The following is a 19,130-nucleotide window of genomic DNA, read 5'->3' as shown; positions in this document are numbered from 1 at the left end:
GATATATCCATTGGACTTGTCATAAAGGGATATTGTTATAAATTTCTCAGGGGTGTCATTTGGAAAGTAGAGTAAAACCTCATGATAATGAGCTCCAGATAGAAAGAATTGCTAATGGTGCCCGTCTTTACCCTGAAATGGAGAGTGGCTACATTTCTTAACTTTTGCAGGGTGGCAGGAAAGAGGTCTTGGAAGCAAAGGAATGGCAAGCAGCTCAGTCTTGGGAAGCAAAGAGGGAAAAATGAGGCTGATATCCCCAGTGTTCTCCTTGCCCAGTAGCCCCATAGGAGTTCCAGCTAATGGGGTGATTCCTCGAATTTGTGCCTCTGACCCGGAAGTAATAGCTGGGCTCATGACCTGGAGTTGTTTCCATTGATATTTATTTCAGAGCAGACAATTTTCATTAGGTGGACATTGCCAAATCCAGCCAGGAGAAGATGGATTTCAATGGGACAGCTAGACCCCTGTGACCCATAGTTGGCTGGGTGAGCAGGCTCACCCCAGGCATTTTATTAATCTCAGAATAATGTAAACCCAAACATTATGCAGTTGAATTCTTTTAGAAATGCTTGTTGCGTTATCACTGGTTGCTGGTGACCTCAGGTCAGTAACATAGTAAATGAGATGGCACCTGGCACATTGCAGGCACTCAATAAATATTTATTAAATTAATCAGCTGACTAAGGGATGAAGACTTTATAAATATCAGTGGCTATGTCCAGTAGTGATTAAAAACCAGAAAGTTACTCATTTCATAGTAATCAGTAAGTCCAGGGTGACAATGTTAAAAGGAGTAATGGAAAATCATATTTTCTCTGGCAGAGATAAATATTTAAAAAATCCTTGGTATATTTGCATATAGTACACTGAGGCTGAATCATCGTATCTCTTCTTTTGGGTTGTGTCAGAGATGTAAAATCTGTCTGGGCGAGGAATATGGGTGGGGCTTACATTGAGAAGAGTCAAGCAGCCGGAACTGTCACTTGACAAATGTGTAGATGTGGCATGGAGCATCTCTCGTCCAGGGACTAAATACTCAGAAAATTGAGCCATGCTCTCCTTACTTCCAGCACCCCTTTTGTTTTCTTGTGTGGTTTTTTTTTTTTTTTTTGGCTAAGGGAATACAGATAAGGAAGAAGTCTCCCAGGTTGCCCAAGACTGTAGGATTTCATTCTCTGTTTGACATAGTATTAAGTTTTAGCTTACTGAAATATGATTTACATGTAAATCATCAAACTTCACATTAAACTAGTTGGCATGAAGGGTCTCTTAGCATATAAACAGTGCGTCTGTGTTGAGCATCATCATCTTAAGATAATCTCCTCATTCTGTCATTAAGCCATTTCCTAAATTGTTGGTAAGAGACTTTGCCAATGTCCTCATTTGTGTTTATTGATAGTGACGCTACTGTTGACCTTCAGCTTCAAACAGGGTTTATGGGACAGTCTCCATCATGACTCCAGATAAACCTATTCAGCAACTCCTTGGCCTGGGTCTTGGTGCTGAGCTCTGCATTTCAGATCTGTTTTTGGAGGGACAAAAGATTTTTTTAAATGTATGTTAGAGAAAAATCACTACAAAGTGATGGATTGCTGAAGAAACATAGTTTTATTTAACTTCATTGTATTTGGAAGAAAAATCTGTCCATTCCATTTACTTGAGACATTTAAAATTTTGTTTAAGGAAAGTGTATTTTCAGGATGCATGCAAATTGTTCCCCTTTTTATGGGAAATGTGCACTGATTGTATGTGCAGACATTTTGGTACCTTATGATTCATTTCCAGTAAAATTAATAGCCTTTAATGCCGTGGCATATGTTTATGGAGGTATTTCAAGCAATTCTTCTTATATACAATGGAAGCTGGAAGTTCTGTTTTTGTTTAAATATTTAAAAATAGCCAAATAATTTTTCTGTGATGTCTCTTCTCCTTGAAAGTAAGACTGTGGTTGAATGCACTGGTGTTTAACGAGGTGCCTGTGCTGTTTTTACCGTCATGGCAGAGACGTTTTCAGTGTGATAATAGAAGATTCCTCAGCTGGGCACATTGCCGTTTGGCATAAGGAGAAAGAGGGTTATTTTCTCTGGATGCTCAGACTGATAGAAATGAAGAATATCTTGTATTTCCAAATCCTTTTTTCTCCAAAGAACTTAAGACAAAGCATTTTATACTTTTCTCATGGAGCATGGATTTAAGTTTGTTCTGTGATGATTTCTTCATTTATCCTTCTTTACTTTGAAGCATTACACAAAAGATTAGCTGAGAAGGTACATAGAAGTTTATCAGAATATAGTTTGACATAGTTTTTCATAACCAAATGAGTGCGACACTTTGACTTTAGAATTGTCTGATGTAGAACCCCGTCTCTTAAGGAATAAAGAGGAAAATAGAAAAAGTGATCTTGGCCGGGTGTGGTGGCTCACGCCTGTAATCGCAGCACTTTCGGAGGCCGAGGCGGGTGGATCACGAGGTCAGGAGATCGAGACCATCCTGGCTAACACGCAGAAACCCCGTCTCTACTAAAAATACAAAAAATTAGCCGGGCGTGGTGGCAGGTGCCCGTAGTCTCAGCTACTCGGGAGGCTGAGGCAGGAGAATGGCGTGAACCCGGGAAGCAGAGGTTGCAGTGAGCCGAGATCACGCCACTGCACTCCAGCCTGGGCAATAGAGTGAGACTCCATCTCAAAAAGAAAAAGAAAAAGTGATCTCTTATGATGTTCATGTTTTAGCATTCACACACATTCACACTTGCCCAATTTTAAGGAAGGCTTTAGAGCCATAAGTGTTTAATCCAATCTCCTCCCTAATTCCAGGGTAGTTCAGTGATTTTTAATGTTTGTAATGACCCTAAGTCACCTCAGGATCTTTGGTGATCAAATAAGGATTAAAAAGTTTAACCCACTGGGCGTGGTGGCTCACACCTGTAATCCTAGCACTTTGGGAGGACAAGGCAGGTGGATGGCTTGAGCCCAGGATTTCGAGACCAGCCTGGGGAACATGGGGAAATTCTGAATCTATAAAAAATATAAAAATTAGCTGGGTGCAGTGGCGCATGTCTGTCATCCCAGCTACTTGGGAAGCTGAGATGGGAAGATCATCTGAGCCCAGGGAGGTTGAGGCTGCAGTGAATTGTGAGAGTACCACTGCACTCCAGCCAGGGTGACAGATTAAGACCCTCTCTCAGGGAAAAAAAAATCCGAGCTCATTAGCAGGAAAGTGAGAGAATTTACTTGGGAGTGATTTTGTTAATAAGGGTTGCATAGTTTTTGGTTAATCTTCTATCAAATAATGTCATAAGGAAATATATTTTGGTAAACGCAGTAGTAGTAGTAATAGTAGTAATTATTACAACAATAATAACCATGGAAACCACAAGTCATATTGTGTCCATTATTTACCATGTACCAGTTACTGTTCTTAGCACTTTACTTATATCAACTCATATAATGCTCCTAGTCCTGTGAGACAGGCACCGTTAGCCTCAGTTCATAGTACAGAAACCTCAGGTACAGAGATATAGCGGAATTCAATCATGTTTCCAAGCTGGTAAGGGGCTGAGCTGGGGTTCAGACTCCAGCCTTCTGGCTTCAAAGCCTCTGCTCTTCCTAATTAAGTGATAATTATGGATGTGGAATATTTTATATGAGTGTAAGTACAGTATTTTATATGGAGACCAGAATATATACTTTTAAAAATGAATTAAATACTTTAAAAAAAGAATTTGAATGTGTATTGGTTTTTCATATATGTTTGGTATTTAAATGACTGTGGTTATAAATAAAATTGTATGTGAGAAACTTTTAAAACCTTTACCATGTTTTAGCAGATTTCTTTCTTTCTTTATTTCTTTTTTTTTTAATGGAGTCTCACTCTGTTGCCCAGGTTGGTGTGCAGTGGTGTGATCTTGGCTCACTGCAACCTCCCCCTCCCGGGTTCAAGCGATTCTCCTGCCTCAGCCTCCCAAGTAGCTGGGATTACAGGTGCGGGCCACCGTGACCAGCTAATTTTTGTATTTTTAGTAGAGACGTGGTTTTGCCATGTTGGTCAGGCTGGTCTCAAACTCCTGACCTCAGGTGATCCGTCCACCTTGGCCTCCCAAAGTGCTGGGATTACAGGCATGAACCACTGCACCTGGCCAATATTTTAGCAGATTTTGACAAGTATATAAACTGTGGTTTCACCAACATGACATTTGCCCAGTTAAATAAAAGTTTGAGTGGTATGAGATTTAAATACATAAGCTTCTGTAAGCAGTAAAAATAAGAGCCACTTGCTTGCGTGGCATATAAATAGTGGTTAGAGGCAGACAGCCATTGTGGTTAAACCTTGCCAAATGTGAAATGATGCTACATTTCATTTATCTCATGGTAAAAAAAAGAATCATCTTTGTAAAATAAGCCATAGGTAAATAATGTCTAATCATGTTTAAAGGATCTGTAAAGGAACATGATACCCAGAATGTAAATTTGCACATAGAAGTCAGCAAGAGTGTAAAAGAAGAATCTGATATTTTTTAAAAAGTACATAACTTGACATTGGTCTAACCATTTAATGCAACACAATGAATCTCTTTGTGGGTTTCTTCTATGTAATCTATCAGATTAAAATTCTTTGCCCAGGGAATGGGAGAAAAAGTATGACAGTTAAATATTTGTTGGACTTTAGCCTCTGGAAATCTGATCAGAAAAAAATACATAGTTAAATGTGCTACTTATTATAAGGGCAGGTAATAAAAGGATTTGTTAGAATTCACATTTATTACAGATACTAACTTTAAGGATTAGATATTTGGTATCATGTTTAGTCTTTCCGTTGTGCTTGATGACCTAATCCCTAAAAAAGACTTTTTAAAAATGTTCGAGGTCAGGAGTTTGAGACCAGCCTGACAACATGGTGAAACCCTGTCTCTACTAAAAATACAAAAAAATTAGCCGGGAGTGGTGGTGGATGCCTGTAATCCCAGCTACTCAGGAGGCTGAGGCAGGAGAATTGCTTGAACCCGGGAGGCGGAGGTTGCAGTGAGCGGAGATCGCGCCACTACACTCCAGCCTGGGCAACAGAGCGAGACTCCGTCTCAAAAAAAAAAGTTATAAAAATGTGTAATAACCACAGGAAAAGAAGTATTCATCATTCAGCTGCTCTTATATGGGAGTACGTAACATAATACCTGTAAGTGTTCTTACGGGAAGCAGTAATTGCCAATAAAAGGCTTCTTACTATGTTGAGGAATCTGGGAGAACAAGTGTGGCACACTTCAGGTATTGCCTGCCACTGTATTATTGGCTGCTATGAAAAGGAAAAAGAGATTACATATTTTATCTTTGATCTTTGCTGCAGTTTTATTTATTGCAGATATTCATTTTTAGATTGAAAACTATGTTTTATTGTAATTAGTAGATATTTCAGTGCTTACAGAGTGACAGACTGAATGATAATTTGTGTTATAGAAGACATGTTTTGTATTGGTGTTAATTGTTCCAGTTGTAGTTGGCAAGGGTGTGTTTTGGTTGATTTGGACAGTTATATTTGTCTTTTGACCAAAGACATAAAATAATATCTGAAACACTAAATATCTTATAATAAAACAATTTAAATTTGTTTTGGGGATACACAATAAACATTTGGTACTTTGTAACTTTAAACATCTGCTTTTAATAGAATACATTCCTATTGCAAGCCTTAAAAATGTATTTACATAGAAAACCACATCAAAATTCAAAACTATAATTAGACAAGCATAGGTTTTGTGGAATCTGGATTTGTTTAAGATGTTGAGAGATTTATTTTGTTTTGAAGATGCTATTCCTATAACTATTTGTAGAGCATACCCAATCAATTCAAGGAATGCAATAATATTAACGTCTGCTTTTACCTTTTCTTTTAGCCAATAAGATGGTTTTTATACTTCTCAGTAAATGGCTAAAAATGAAGAAAAACACGAATACACCAGCATAATATAAAGGAAATGTAATGAAGCTAATTATCCTTCACCTTGCTAGATTATATATTAGGGAAATTATATTTGGGTAATCGTGCTTTGGAATTGCATACAATTTAATCATAGTGTAGATAGTTAATTCTTTTGGATTTTATATTTATATACCATGATATTAAGATTCTGGGCTGGGCGCAGTGGCTCACGCCTGTAATCCCAGCACTTTGGGAGGCCTAGGCAGGCGGATCACAAGGTCAAGAGATCGAGACCATCCTGGCCAACATGGTGAAACCCCATCTCTACTAAAAATACAAAAATTAGCTGGGCGTGATGGCGTGCGCCTGTAGTCCCAGATACTCAGGAGGCTGATGCAGGAGAATTGCTTGAACCCAGGAGGTGGATGTTGCAGTGAGTCAAGATTGCACCATTGCACTCCAGCCTGGCGACAGAGCGAGACTCCGTCTCAAAAAAAAAAAAAAAAAAAAAAGATTCTGTTGGGCTAAATGCACAAGAAAGGGGTATTAATTTTTAATGGCTAGAATGTTCTGTGTATAATTCATAGGAATTGAAGAAAGATTATAGAATAGAGTATAAATGCTCTTTGGAATGCCAGACGCAGTGGCATGTACCTGTAGACCCACCTACGAGGTGGGCTGTTGTGGGCTGTCGTGTGCTATGATTGTGCCTGTGATACCCACTGCCCTCCAGCCTAGGCAACATAGTGAGACCCCATCTCATCTCTAAAAAAAAAAAAAATTTTTATTTCTGTCTGGAGCAGATGATGGGAGAGTGTTTTCTCAGCACAGCCAATTTAGAGTGGAGCCACTATTGCAGAGAGCCCTCTTTAGTTTCACTGGAAAAACTAAACAGTGAACACTTTCACTGTTGCCCCCTTTTTTGATCTGATGGCAGCACAGTTGATCCATTTCAGCAGGGACGTCAGCAGAGGAAATGAGCTAAAATACCAGAAAGAGCACAGAGGTTCTCTGGAGGGCTAATTTATTGTGGAACAACCCAAGAGAGACAGTTTTGAGTAATTCAAGTGACTATACTTGAATTATCCTTCAGGTTCCATGCTATATACTAAAGATAGTGCAAACTGTGGGTGGTCAGAAGTAGAACAGAGTTATATAGGCTGGACTTGGGATAAAGGCTGTGTGGAGGAGATATGACTTGAAATGGGCCTTGAAGAATTTATTTGGTTTAAATATGTAGAGAGGATTAAGGGATGATTTTTGAGAATAGCACCACAAGCAAAGGTTTCCTTGCAGCTCATTTAGCAGGCCTCGCTTGTGTGCTTCTGTCTGGGAGTTTTAGGAATGTGAATGTAGATCATTTATATTCATTTCTCTTAGCTGAATGTGTTTCCTTCTCATCCTTCTACCCAGCGTCGGGTTTGTCATACTAGAAATAAGTGTGAGGACTGAATTTAGATTAATTGGACCTGCAGCTTATTTTGGTGTCACGGTATGAAATAGCAGGATGTATCCTTCTTTACCATGGACAGCAACAGGATTTGGGATGATCTCAGGGCAAAGGAGGATTTTATTCGTCATTTGGCCTACATAGTCACAATTATGATAGGTCCTACCTTTTGTCTACCAGAAGGGATGCTGGTGACGACACTAGTCAGATTATTCACAACCAAACTTCGTGTGACCTAAACTGAAAAAGAGTTCCTGTTATTGGAGGGCATAAGTTTAAGATTTAGAAAAAAAAAATAAAGTTCTTATTTGTGTCTTTAGTTTCTTTAATTTAAAACTTTTTACAAGTGGAAAATAAACTGTTTCTTTTTTAAAGCCGTAACCATTTTCAGAATGGAGGTTTTTTAATTTTTTGTATTTATTTTTTTTTGAGACGGGGTCTCACTCTGTCTCCCAGGCTGGAGTACTGTGGTATGATCATGGCTCACTGCAGCCTCAACTTCCCTGGCTTGAGCAATCCTCTCACCTCAGCCTCCCAAGTAGCTGGGACTCTAGGTGTGGGCCACCGAGCCTGGCTAACTTTTTAAGTTTTATTTTGTAGGGACGGGGACTCGCCATGTTGCCCAGGCTGGTCTTGTACTCCTGGGCTCAGGCAATCTTCCTGCCTCAGCTTCCCAAAGTGCTGGGATTAGAAGCATGAGCCACCATGCCCAGACAACGAAATGGAAGATATTTAGTATTTCACCTTTATTTTCTGCTAATTTATGAATCTTTAAAATTACTTTGGGACTTGAAACTGTCTGAAGTATTACTTTAGCAAGTTGTCTGGAGGAGAGTCTTCTCGAGATAGTGAGGAACTTGGTGAATCCTCTCCCCAGTAAAACAACAACTTAACTGGTGAGAATTATAACAAAAAATTGTTTAAAATCTCTGAAAATTGTCCTAAGGGCACACAGGAAATGGAGAAACAGTCATTCAAGAAAATCTACTAAAACTCATAACAGCAAGAGTCTGACAGTTGAGCCACAACCCACTCCATTACCAGCCACCCCCAGCTCTGCTCTACTCTAGATGTGTGTGGTCAAGAAGACCATAGTTCTCTCTCTTTCTCTACAACTATGTCTATGGCTATGATTTGGGTCTAGGAGAGGCAGGATGCTGGCATTTCTAATTTCTTCAGTCTCCTGTTAGAGAAGCTTTATAACAGGCAAGCATGGAAAACCACGGGAGACCTTTGAGAAGGGCCCTTTAAGGATCACCATCATCGATGGAAGTAGGGAGGGTGTGAATACACACCTGCCAGGCTGCAGCTACCCAAGCAAGAGCAATCAGAGCAAGATGTGGTGTCCCCAGGAAAGCATTCGCTAACCTCATACAGACCCACCAAAACCAAGCGGAAGCTTCACTGGCATGAGTCGTGTGTGTGTGTGTGTGTGTGTGTGTGTGTTATTAATCCCATTTTACTTATTTATTTTCTTTTATTATACTTTAAGTTCTGGGATACATGTGCAGAACATGCAGGTTTGTTACATAGGTATACACGTGCCATGGTGGTTTGCTGCACCCATCAACCCGTCATCTACATGAGGTATTTCTCCTAATGCTATCCCTCCTCCAGCCCCCCACCGACAGGCCCCAGTGTGTGATGTTCTGCTCCATGTGTCCATGTGTTCTCATTGTTCAACTCTCACTTATGAGTGAGAACATGCAGTATTTGGTTTTCTGTTTGTGTGTTAGTTTGCTGAGAATGATGGTTTCCAGCTTCATCAATGTCTCTGCAAAGGACACGAACTCATCCTTTTTTATGGCTGCATTGTATTCCATGGTGTATATGTGCCACATTTTCTTTATCCAGCCTATCGTTGATGGGCATTTTGGGTGGTTCCAAGTCTTTGCTATTGTGAATAGTGCTGCAATAAACATATGTGTGCATGTGTCTTTATAGTAGAATGATTTATAATCCTTTGGGTATATACCCAGTAATGGGATTGCTGGGTCAAATGGTATTTCTGGTTCTAGATCCTTGAGGAATCACCACACTGTCTTCCACAATGGTTGAACTAATTTACACTCCCACCAACAGTGTAAAAGCGTTCCTATTTCTCCACATCCTCTCCAGCATCTGTTATTTCCCAACTTTTTAATGATCGCCATTCTGACTGGCATGAGATGGTATCTCATTGTGTTTTTGATTTGCATTTCTCTAATGACCAGTGATGATGAGCTTTTTTTCATATGTTTATTGGCCACATAAATGTCTTCTTTTGAGAAGTGTCTGTTCATATCCTTTGCCCACTTTTTGATGGGATTGTTTGTTTGTTTTTTTTTTTTCTTGTAAATTGGTTTACGTTCTTTATAGATTCTGGTAGATTCTGGATATTAGCCCTTTTGTCAGATGGATAGATTGCAAAAATTTTCTCCCATTCTGTCGGTTGCCTGCTCACTCTGATGATAGTTTCTTTTGCTGTGCAGATGCTCTTTAATTAGATCCCGTTTGTCAATTTTGGCTTTTGTTGCCATTTCTTTTGGTGTTTTAATCATGAAGTCTTTGCCCATGCCTATGTCCTGAATGGTATTGCCTAGGTTTTCTTCTAGGGACTTTTTTTTTTTTTTTTTTTTTAATGAAGTCTTGCTCTGTCACCCAGGTTGGAGTGCAGTGGCACAATCTCAGCTCACTACAAGCTCTGCCTCCTGGGTTCAAGCAATTCTCCTGCCTCAACTTCCCAAGTAGCTGGGATTACAGGTGCCCACCAACACACCCAGCTAATTTTTTTTTTTTTTTTGTATTTTTAGTAGAGATGGGGTTTCACCATGATGGCCAGGCTGGTCTCGAACTCCTGGCCTCAAGTCATCTGCCTGCCTCAGCAGGTTTTAGGTCTTGTGTTTAAGTCTTTAATCCATCTTGAGTTAATTTTCATATAGGATGTAAGGAAAGGGGTTCAGTTTCAGTTTTCTGCATATGGCTGCCAGTTTTCCCAACACCATTTATTAAATAGGGACTCCTTTCCCCGTTGCTTGTTTTTGTCAGGTTTGTCAAAGATCAGATGGTTGTAGATGTATAACATTATTTCTGAGGCCTCTGCTCTGTTCCATTGGTCTATATATCTGTTTTGGTACCAGTACCATGCTGTTTCGGTTACTGTAGCCTAGTAGTATAGTTTGAAGTCAGGTAGTGTGATGCTCCAGCTTTGTTCTTTTTGCTTAGGATGACTTGGATATATGGGCTCTTTTTTGGTTCTATATGAAATTTAAAGTAGTTTTTAAAAAAATTCTGTTAAGGAAGTCAATGGTAGCTTGATGGGGGTAGCATTGAATCTATAAATTACTCTGTGCACTATGGCCATTTTCACAATATTGATTCTTCCTATCCATGAGCATGGAATGTTTTTCCATTTGTTTGTGTCCTTTCTTGTTTCCTTGAGCTGTGGTTTGCAGTTCTCATTGAAGAGGTTCTTCACATCCCTTGTAAGTTGTATTCCTAGGTATTTTATTCTCTTTGTAGCAATTGTGAATGGGAGTTCACTCATGATTTGGCTCTCTGTTTGTCTATTATTGGTGTATAGGAATGTTTGTGATTTTTCCACATTGATTTTGTATCCTGAGACTTTGCTGAAGTTGCTTATCAGCTTAAGGAGATTTGGGGCTGAGACGATGGGATTTTCTAAATATACAATCATGTCATCTGCAAACGGAGACAATTTGACTTCCTATTTGAATACCCTTTATTTCTTTCTTTTGCCTGATTGCCCTGGCCAGAACTTTTAATACTGTGTTGAATAGGAGTGGTGAGAGAGGGCATCCTTGTCTTGTGCCAGTTTTCAAAGGGAATGCTTCCATCTTTTGCCCATTCAGTATGATATTGGCTGTGGGTTTGTCATAAATAGCTTTTGTTATTTTGAGATACATTCCATCAATACCTAGTTTATTGAGAGTTTTTAGCATAAAGCGGTGCTGAATTTTATTGAAGGCCTTTTCTGCATCTGTTGAGATAATCATCTGGTTTTTTGCACTGGTTCTGTTTATGTGATGGGTTACGTTTTTGATTTATGTATGTTGAACCAGCCTTGCATCCCAGGGATTAAGCAAATTTGATCATGGTGGATAAGCTTTTTGATTTGCTGCTGGATTCGGTTTGCCAGTATTTTATTGAGGATTTTCGCATTGATGTTCATTAGGGATATTGGCCTGAAATTTTTTTGTTTTGTTTTGTCTCTGCCAGGTTTTGGTATCAGGATGATGCTGGCCTCACAAAATGAGTTAGGACAGAGTCCCTCTTTTTCTACTGTTTGGAACCGTTTCGGAAGGAATGGTACCAGCTGGTCTTTGTACCTCTGGTAAAATTCGGCTGTGAATCTGTCTAGCCCTGGGCTTTTTTTGGTTGGTAGGCTAGCAATTACTGCCTCGTTTTCAGAACTTGTTATTGGTTTATTCAGGGATATGACTTCTTCCTTGTTTGGACTTGAGAGGGTGTATGTGTCCAGGAATTTATCCATTTCTTCTAGATTTTCTAGTTTATTTGGGTAGAGGTGTTTATAGTATTCTCTGATGGTAGTTTGTATTTCTGTGGGATCAGTGGTGATATCCCCTTTATCATTTTTTATTGTGTCTATTTGTTTCTTATCTCTTTTCTTCTTTATTAGTCTGGCTAGTGGTCTATTTTGTTAATCTTTTTAAAAAACACCAGCTCCTGGATTCGTTGATTTTTTTGAAGGGCTTTCCATGTCTCTGTCTCCTTCAGTTCTGCTCTGATCTTAGTTATTTCTTATCTTCTGCTAGCTTTTGAGTTTGTTGGCTCTTGCTTCTCTAGTTCTTTTAATTTTGATGTTAGAGTGTTGATTTTAGATCTTTCCTGCTTTCTCCTGTAGACATTTAGTGCTATAAATTTCCCTCTTAATTACTGCTTTAGCTGTGTCCCAGAGATTCTGGTACGTTGTATCTTTGTTCTCATTGGTTTCAAAGACTTATTTATTTCTGCCTTAATTTCGTTATTTACCCAGTAGTCGTTCAGGAGCAGGTTGTTCAGTTTCTATGTAGTTATGTGGCTTTGACTGAGTTTCTTAATCCTGAGTTGTAATTTGATTGTACTGTGGTCTGAGAGACTGTTCGTTATGATTTCCGTTCTTTTGCATTTGCTGAGGAGTGTTTTACTTCCAGTTATGTGTTCAGTTTTAGAATAAGTGCGATGTGGTGCTGAGAAGAATGTATATTCTGTTGATTTGGGGTGGAGAGTTCTGTAGATGTCTATTAGGTCCACTTGGTCCTAATAGGACCAAGGATTTCAAGTTCTGAATATCCTTGTTAATTTTCTGTCTTGTTGATCTGTCAAATGTTGACATTGGGGTGTTAAAATCTCCCACTATTATTGTGTGGGAGTCTAAGTCTTGGCATGAGTCTTAAACATACTCTTGTTGAAACACCAGGGGTTCAGTCTAGTTCGTGCTGCTCGCCGCACAGAAAGCCAATCACTGAGATGACAAGTATTGCCAAGGAAGAAGGCTTTAATCATTTGCTGCAGCCAAGGAGATGGGAGCTCAGTCTCAAATCCATCTCCCTGGCTGACTAAAATTAGGGGTCTATATAGTGGGGGAGAAGTGTAGCAATGTGTAAGAAAACAAGAACTAGCATGCAGCAAGGAGTCAATCATGGTGAATGAGGGGTCTGGTGTGGTGAGCTGGTGAGTTTTAGTTCTTTGATACTTCTTTAGAGGCCTGAAGGTGCTTTTCGGAGGAAGGAACTCAGATAAAACAAATATAAGTTTCAAGCATTAAGACCAAATGACCAATTTCTATGTTCATCAAAAAGATCTGTCTATGGGACTATTGGGTCAGTTTCAATACCTCTGTTAAAACACTGAGCAAACAATAAGCTATTCTGACACTGGGGCAATTCCTAAGAAACGAGGCTTAAAAATAATATTGCAGTCATCTCTGGCAGTCTGAAAGCTGTGTACATACCCAAGGCTGTACCCTCACAGGAGCAACTGGAGAGGGAAAAGCCCAGTGACTAGTTTCCAGATGAACATGGTAGAAAAAATTGGTAAATTCCCTGAACGTGATAGCAGACTCCAAGGCACCCCTCAGCCCCAGTGGTTAAGGGTAAAACCCTAAGGGCCCAGGGGCCTTAAGAATAATCTTTCACTGATAAATGGCTCATGCCCATTCAGGGGTGACCCATAGGTAGCCAGGCTGAAAGATTAAAAATGTGAAGGAAAAATGTGTGCAGGAATGTCAGGCTGCTCACTGAGCCAGAAACAGATTTCACTGAATGAGCCTAGTGAAGTAACCAAGTAAATAAATAGGCAAACCAGAAACACAAGAAGCTCTGGGGCAGGGAAGGGAAAAATCAATATCTAGAATTGATAAAATATAATACGTGAAATGTCTGGTTTTCAACAACAAATTCAAGTCATGTAAAGAACAGGAAAGAGCGGCCTATACACAGGAAAACAAACAGGCAACAGAAACATTATTCAAAAGGACCCAGATGTTAGACTTAACAAAGAACTCAACGCACCCATTTAAAATATCTTCAAAGAACTCCAGGCAACTATTTCTAAGAAATCAAAGAAGGTATGGGGACACTGTCAAGTAGGGAATATCAATAAACAGATTGACATTATAAAATAATTCTAGAGTTAAAAGTACAATAACCAAAATGGGAAAAAATTACTAGATGATTTAACGATCGATTTGTGGTGACAGAAGAAAATAATCAGCAGACTTGAACATAGATCAATAGAGATGGCACAATCTGAAGAACATACACAGAAAAGAATGAAAAAAACTGACAGCCTCAGAAAAATGGGGGTACACCACTAAGGGACCAGTGTATGTGAACTATATCCAAAGGAGAGGAGAGAGAAAAGGGGCAGAAAAATACTTGAATGTATGTGGCTGAAAACTTCTCAACTTTATGAAAAACATTAATACACACATCCAAGAAGTTCAATGAATTCCTCATAGATAAACCTAAAGAGATCCACACCCCCTATATCATAGTCAAATTGTTGAAAGCTAACAATTAAAAAGTATGAATGCAGTGAAAGAAAAACAACACATCTCATACAAGGGAACCCCAATAATACTAACAGCAGACTTATCAGAATTAATGAAGACCAGAAGGCAGTAGGATGACATTCAAAGTACTGAAAGCGAAATGTTCAACCAGTCATCTTACATCCAGTGAGAGTTTTTCTAAAATGGAGACAAAAGACAGACATTTCCAGATAAACAAAAACTGAGAGAATTTGTTGCTAAAAGACCTGGCTTTCAGGAAACAGTAAAGAAAGTTCAAGTTGAACGAAAATGATATGGTAATTTGAGATCACATATACAAAAACAAGGAGCACTGGTAAACATTTTTTATCTGCACAAAACATAGTATAATTACATAGTTCTCTTAAGTGATAGTTTGTGGCTGCAGTGAGCTATGATTGTGCCACTGTACTCCTGCCTGGGTGGTAGAATGAGACCTTGTCTCTAAAAGAGAAAAAAGGCAAAAGTCAATGAACATCTCAATAGCTGCAGAATCCGCAGTTGCCAAATCATATACACTTTAGTGACACACACACACACACACACACACACAAATGGGACTAGAAGGGAACTTCCTCAGCCTGATAGCATCTGTGAAAAACCCAGGGCTCACGTTGAAGACTGGATGTTTTTCAGGAAAAAGACAAGGATGTTCATTCTTGTTACTTCTGTTTAGCAATGTGCTAGAAGTTCTAGTCAAGGCAATTAGGCAAGGGAAAGAAATAAATGGTCTCCTGACTGGAATGGAAGCAGCAAAACATTTTGCAGATGACATGATCTTGTATGTAAGAAGTCCTAAGGAATTCACTAGAAGAAACTATTAGATGTAACAAGGAATCTAATTGCATTTCTAGACATTAGCAATTATCATTGTGAAAATGTAATTAGGAAAACAAACTCCCTTTGCAGTATTATTAAAAAGAATAAGATACTGAAGTATGGATTTAAAAAAAGAAGTGCAGGATTTTTACACTGAATCTAGAAAGCATTGTTGAAAGAAGTTAAGGAGGATCTAAATAAAGGGAACATGCCATGGTTATGGATGGGAAGACTTGATCTTGTTAAGATGACGATACTTGCCAAGTTGTCCAACAGATTCAACACAGTGTCTAGCAACATCCCAACCATTCCCCCAAACTCATTTTTTTTTTTAGCAAAATAGACAAGCTAATTTAAAAATTCACGTGAAAAATGAAGGATCTCAGAATAGCCAAAACAATCTAGCAAAAGAACAAAGTTGGAAGCCTCCTGATTTCAAAAGTTATTACAAAACTATAGTAATTAAGACAATGTAGTACTGGCATACTAATACACATAGTGGTCAATGGAATATATTTGAGAGTCCAGAAATCAATTCTTACATTTATGGTCTGTTGATTTTTGACAATGGTGCTAAGTCATTTCAAGGGTGAAAGAATGGTCTTTTCAACAAATGGTGCTGGGACAACTGTATATCCACATGCAAAAGAATGAGATTAGGCAATGGTTTCTTAGATCTATGACTCTAAACGCACATATGACAAAAGAAAAAATAGATTATTCTACATCAAAGTTAACAATTTTGAATCTACAAACAATACCATCAAAAAACTTAAAAAGACAACCAACCCACAAAATGGGAGGAAATGTTTGCAAGTCACAAATCTGATAAGTGGTTAACATCCTGAATATCTAAATAACTCCTACAACTCAATAACAACAATAATTTTAAAAAAATCTAATTTCAAAATGGGCAAGGCTGAGCGCAGTGACTCACACCTGTAATCCCAGCACTTTGGGAGGCCGAGGCGGGTGGATCACCTGAGGTCAGGAGTTTGAGACCAGCCTGACCAACATGGAGAAACCCCATCTCTACTAAAAATACAAAATTAGCTAGGTGTGGTGGCACATGCCTATAATCCCAGCTACTCGGGAGGCTGAAGCAGGAGAATCGCTTGAACCCAGGAGGCAGAGGTGGTGGTGAGCCGAGACTGTGCCATTGCACTCCAGCCTGGGCAACAAGAGTGAAACTCTGTCTCAAAAAAAAAAAAAAAAAAAGAAAAGAAAAAGAAAGAAAAAAAAATGGGCACAAGGTTTGAGTAGGGTTTTCTCCAGAAAAGTATACCGCTTTCAAATAAGCACATAAAAGGATACTACTCAACACTGTTAGCATTAGGGAAGTGAAAATCAAAACTGCAATGCAACACCACCTCACATGTGCAAGGATGGCTATAATCAAAGAGAAAGACCATAGCTAGCATGATAAGGATGCGGAGAAACTGGAACCCTCATACACCGCTGGTGGAAATGAAAAAAGGTGCAGCCATTTGAATTTCAATAAAAATTTCAAGTCTTAGCCTATTTATGCAAGTATTTGCTAGTAAATATTTATGAGAAGGTAAATAATTTTTCTGGTAGCACTTGTTACCCATAGAATGATCATGATATCAGACTATAATTTTCTGGATAAATAATATATTTTTCAACCTCAAAAAACCTTAAGATAAACTTTTTTTTTCCCTAAAAATAAATGGTCAAAAGTTTAAGCTGTTTTTAACTTAAAGCATAATATAGTTTTATAGGCAAGAGTTCATTAATCTCAGAAGGAGAAATTTATAACTTTTTTCTCTGCTTTTGATGAAGAGACTAAAGATATATGGACTGTGATTTTTCTCTTGAGGAGTCTGGGCTCTGGGAATATAATTAAAACCCCTTTGGAAAATCCTTTCTGGCCTTCTGGGGGATTCTGGTGACTTTTGGACACAGTCACCAGAATCCCCCAGAGACAGATTTGCTGTGTTTATGAAGATTACCTCCACTGTTGTTTTAATATTTGACAGTAAACTGGTTTTATTGCCTATTTTCATAAAAGTTTTGAAGACTCTTTCTTCCATCAAGTCTCCATGGAGGAAGGAGGATTGAAAGCAAAATCTAAAGACTTCTGTGTTTTTAACTTACACGTTGGACAGACCCATGTGGAAATAGAGATTTGCATTATTGAACCTAAATTTGAATGCACAAATTAAAATTAGCCCATACCTCACCATTCTTCCCCCTCTTCCTCACCTTATCCATCTCCCTCCCTCTCTCTCTCTTTCACGTGCTGTGATGTTTGATCCTCTCTTGGTAATCAACATACCTTACCCTTTATGCTCATATACAGAGTGAAGATCAAAAAGTATTGATTTATTGGTGACAGTTAATGATGCCTCCCTAGAAGAGTCAGGACTTAATATGCTGCTATGATAGTACCAATGTACTGTTTATAAAAAATGACTATGTTTGGCGGTTCTGTGGAATTGTTTCATGTGATGATGCGCCAGGTTTAAAAGTGAATGAAATGTCTGTGCTATCCTTCCATAGCTGACTTTTTTTTAATTTTTATTTTTTTTAAGAGACAGAGTCTCAGACTGGAGTGCCAGTGGCATGATCTCAGCTCACTGCAGCCTCTGCCTCCCCGGTTCCAGCGATTCTCCTGCCTCAGCCTCCTGGGTAGCTGGGATTACAGGCATGCACCACCATGCCGAGCTAATTTTTGTATTTTAGTAGAGACAGGGTTTCACCATGTTGGTCAGGCTGGTCTCGAACTGCTGACCTCAGGTAATCCACTCACCTCAGCCTCCCAAAGTGCTAGGATTACAGGTATGAGCCACCATGCCCAGCAGAAAAGTATCTTTGAAATATCAAGTTTTAGTAAACACATTTTAAGAAACTGTAGTATAAACCTTGCTAACCAAAAATTTATAGAAGAGAGGCCAGCGCAGTGGTTCATGCCTACAATCCCAGCCTTTTGGGAGGCTGAGGTGGCAGGATCACTTGAACCCAGAAGTTTGAGACCAGCCTGGGAAACACAATGAGACCACGTCTCTACAAAAAATACAAAATTAGTTGGGCATGGTGGCACGTGCCTGTAGCCCCACCTACTCCCAGCTGCTTGAGAGGATGAGGCGGGAGGATCGCTTAAGCCCAGGAGGTCAAGGCTGCAGTGAGCCGAGATCAAGCTACTGCACTCCAGCCTGGGTAAGAGAGTCAGACCCTGTCTGAAAAACAACAACAACAACAACAAAACTAACCCAATAGCTTATAGAAAAGAAAGAGAATAGTGTAAATGAAGTTAAAATGAGAGCAGGAAGAGCTGACGTCCCCTAAAGCTTTGATGCCACCTAAAGTATTTCTGTTTTTTCCTATTTTTTTCTCAGCCATAAAAAAATTTTGTTTTGAGGTGTGTATTAGTAGGAATGTAGGCAAGGCTTTTCTTTAATTGATCCATGTGGTAATCTTTATGTATAGTTCTGTATATTTTTCTACATGGATTGTAATGTTGCCATTAAAACTTTTTACAAAACATGTATAGGTCACTCTTTAAATTTCCTTAACTGTAAATATAGTACAGAATGACTCCTTTTCTCTTTTAATACTCTCCTGTATAATGTTGTTGGTGTTTTCACTTGCAGCCCCTTTTACTAACATTTTGTGTACTTAATTACTCTTGTAAGCAAAGCTTTTCATAATTAGGATGGAATTTTGCCTGCTTTTTTCTAGTGCCAACAAAAGAAACTAGCATGTTCTTCATGCTAGAAGCTAGAATCTGAGTTGAAATCCACTTGCAGCTGAGTGCTTTTTAAATGATCAGCTTTTCTTCAATGGCCTAGATCGGCACAAGGCTCCATAGAAATTGGCTTTGAGTTGGTCTCCATCCTTTGAACTGGCAAGGAAAGACACAGTAACTTGTTTTGTTTTGAAAGCTAGATTGCAGTA

At 39.0% G+C, this 19,130-nt stretch overlaps 1 protein-coding gene across 4 annotated transcripts in view; it reads left to right on the top strand.

Moving 5' to 3' along the window:
* Nucleotides 1-19,130, top strand: part of FMN2 (formin 2) — a 394,366-nt gene that overhangs the window by 128,028 nt on the left and 247,208 nt on the right. The window lies entirely within an intron of this gene.

Source organism: Gorilla gorilla, chromosome 1 (assembly GCF_029281585.2).
Source record: "Gorilla gorilla gorilla isolate KB3781 chromosome 1, NHGRI_mGorGor1-v2.1_pri, whole genome shotgun sequence".
Taxonomy (NCBI): domain Eukaryota; kingdom Metazoa; phylum Chordata; class Mammalia; order Primates; family Hominidae; genus Gorilla; species Gorilla gorilla.
This window is presented reverse-complemented; position numbering and strand designations above follow the sequence as displayed.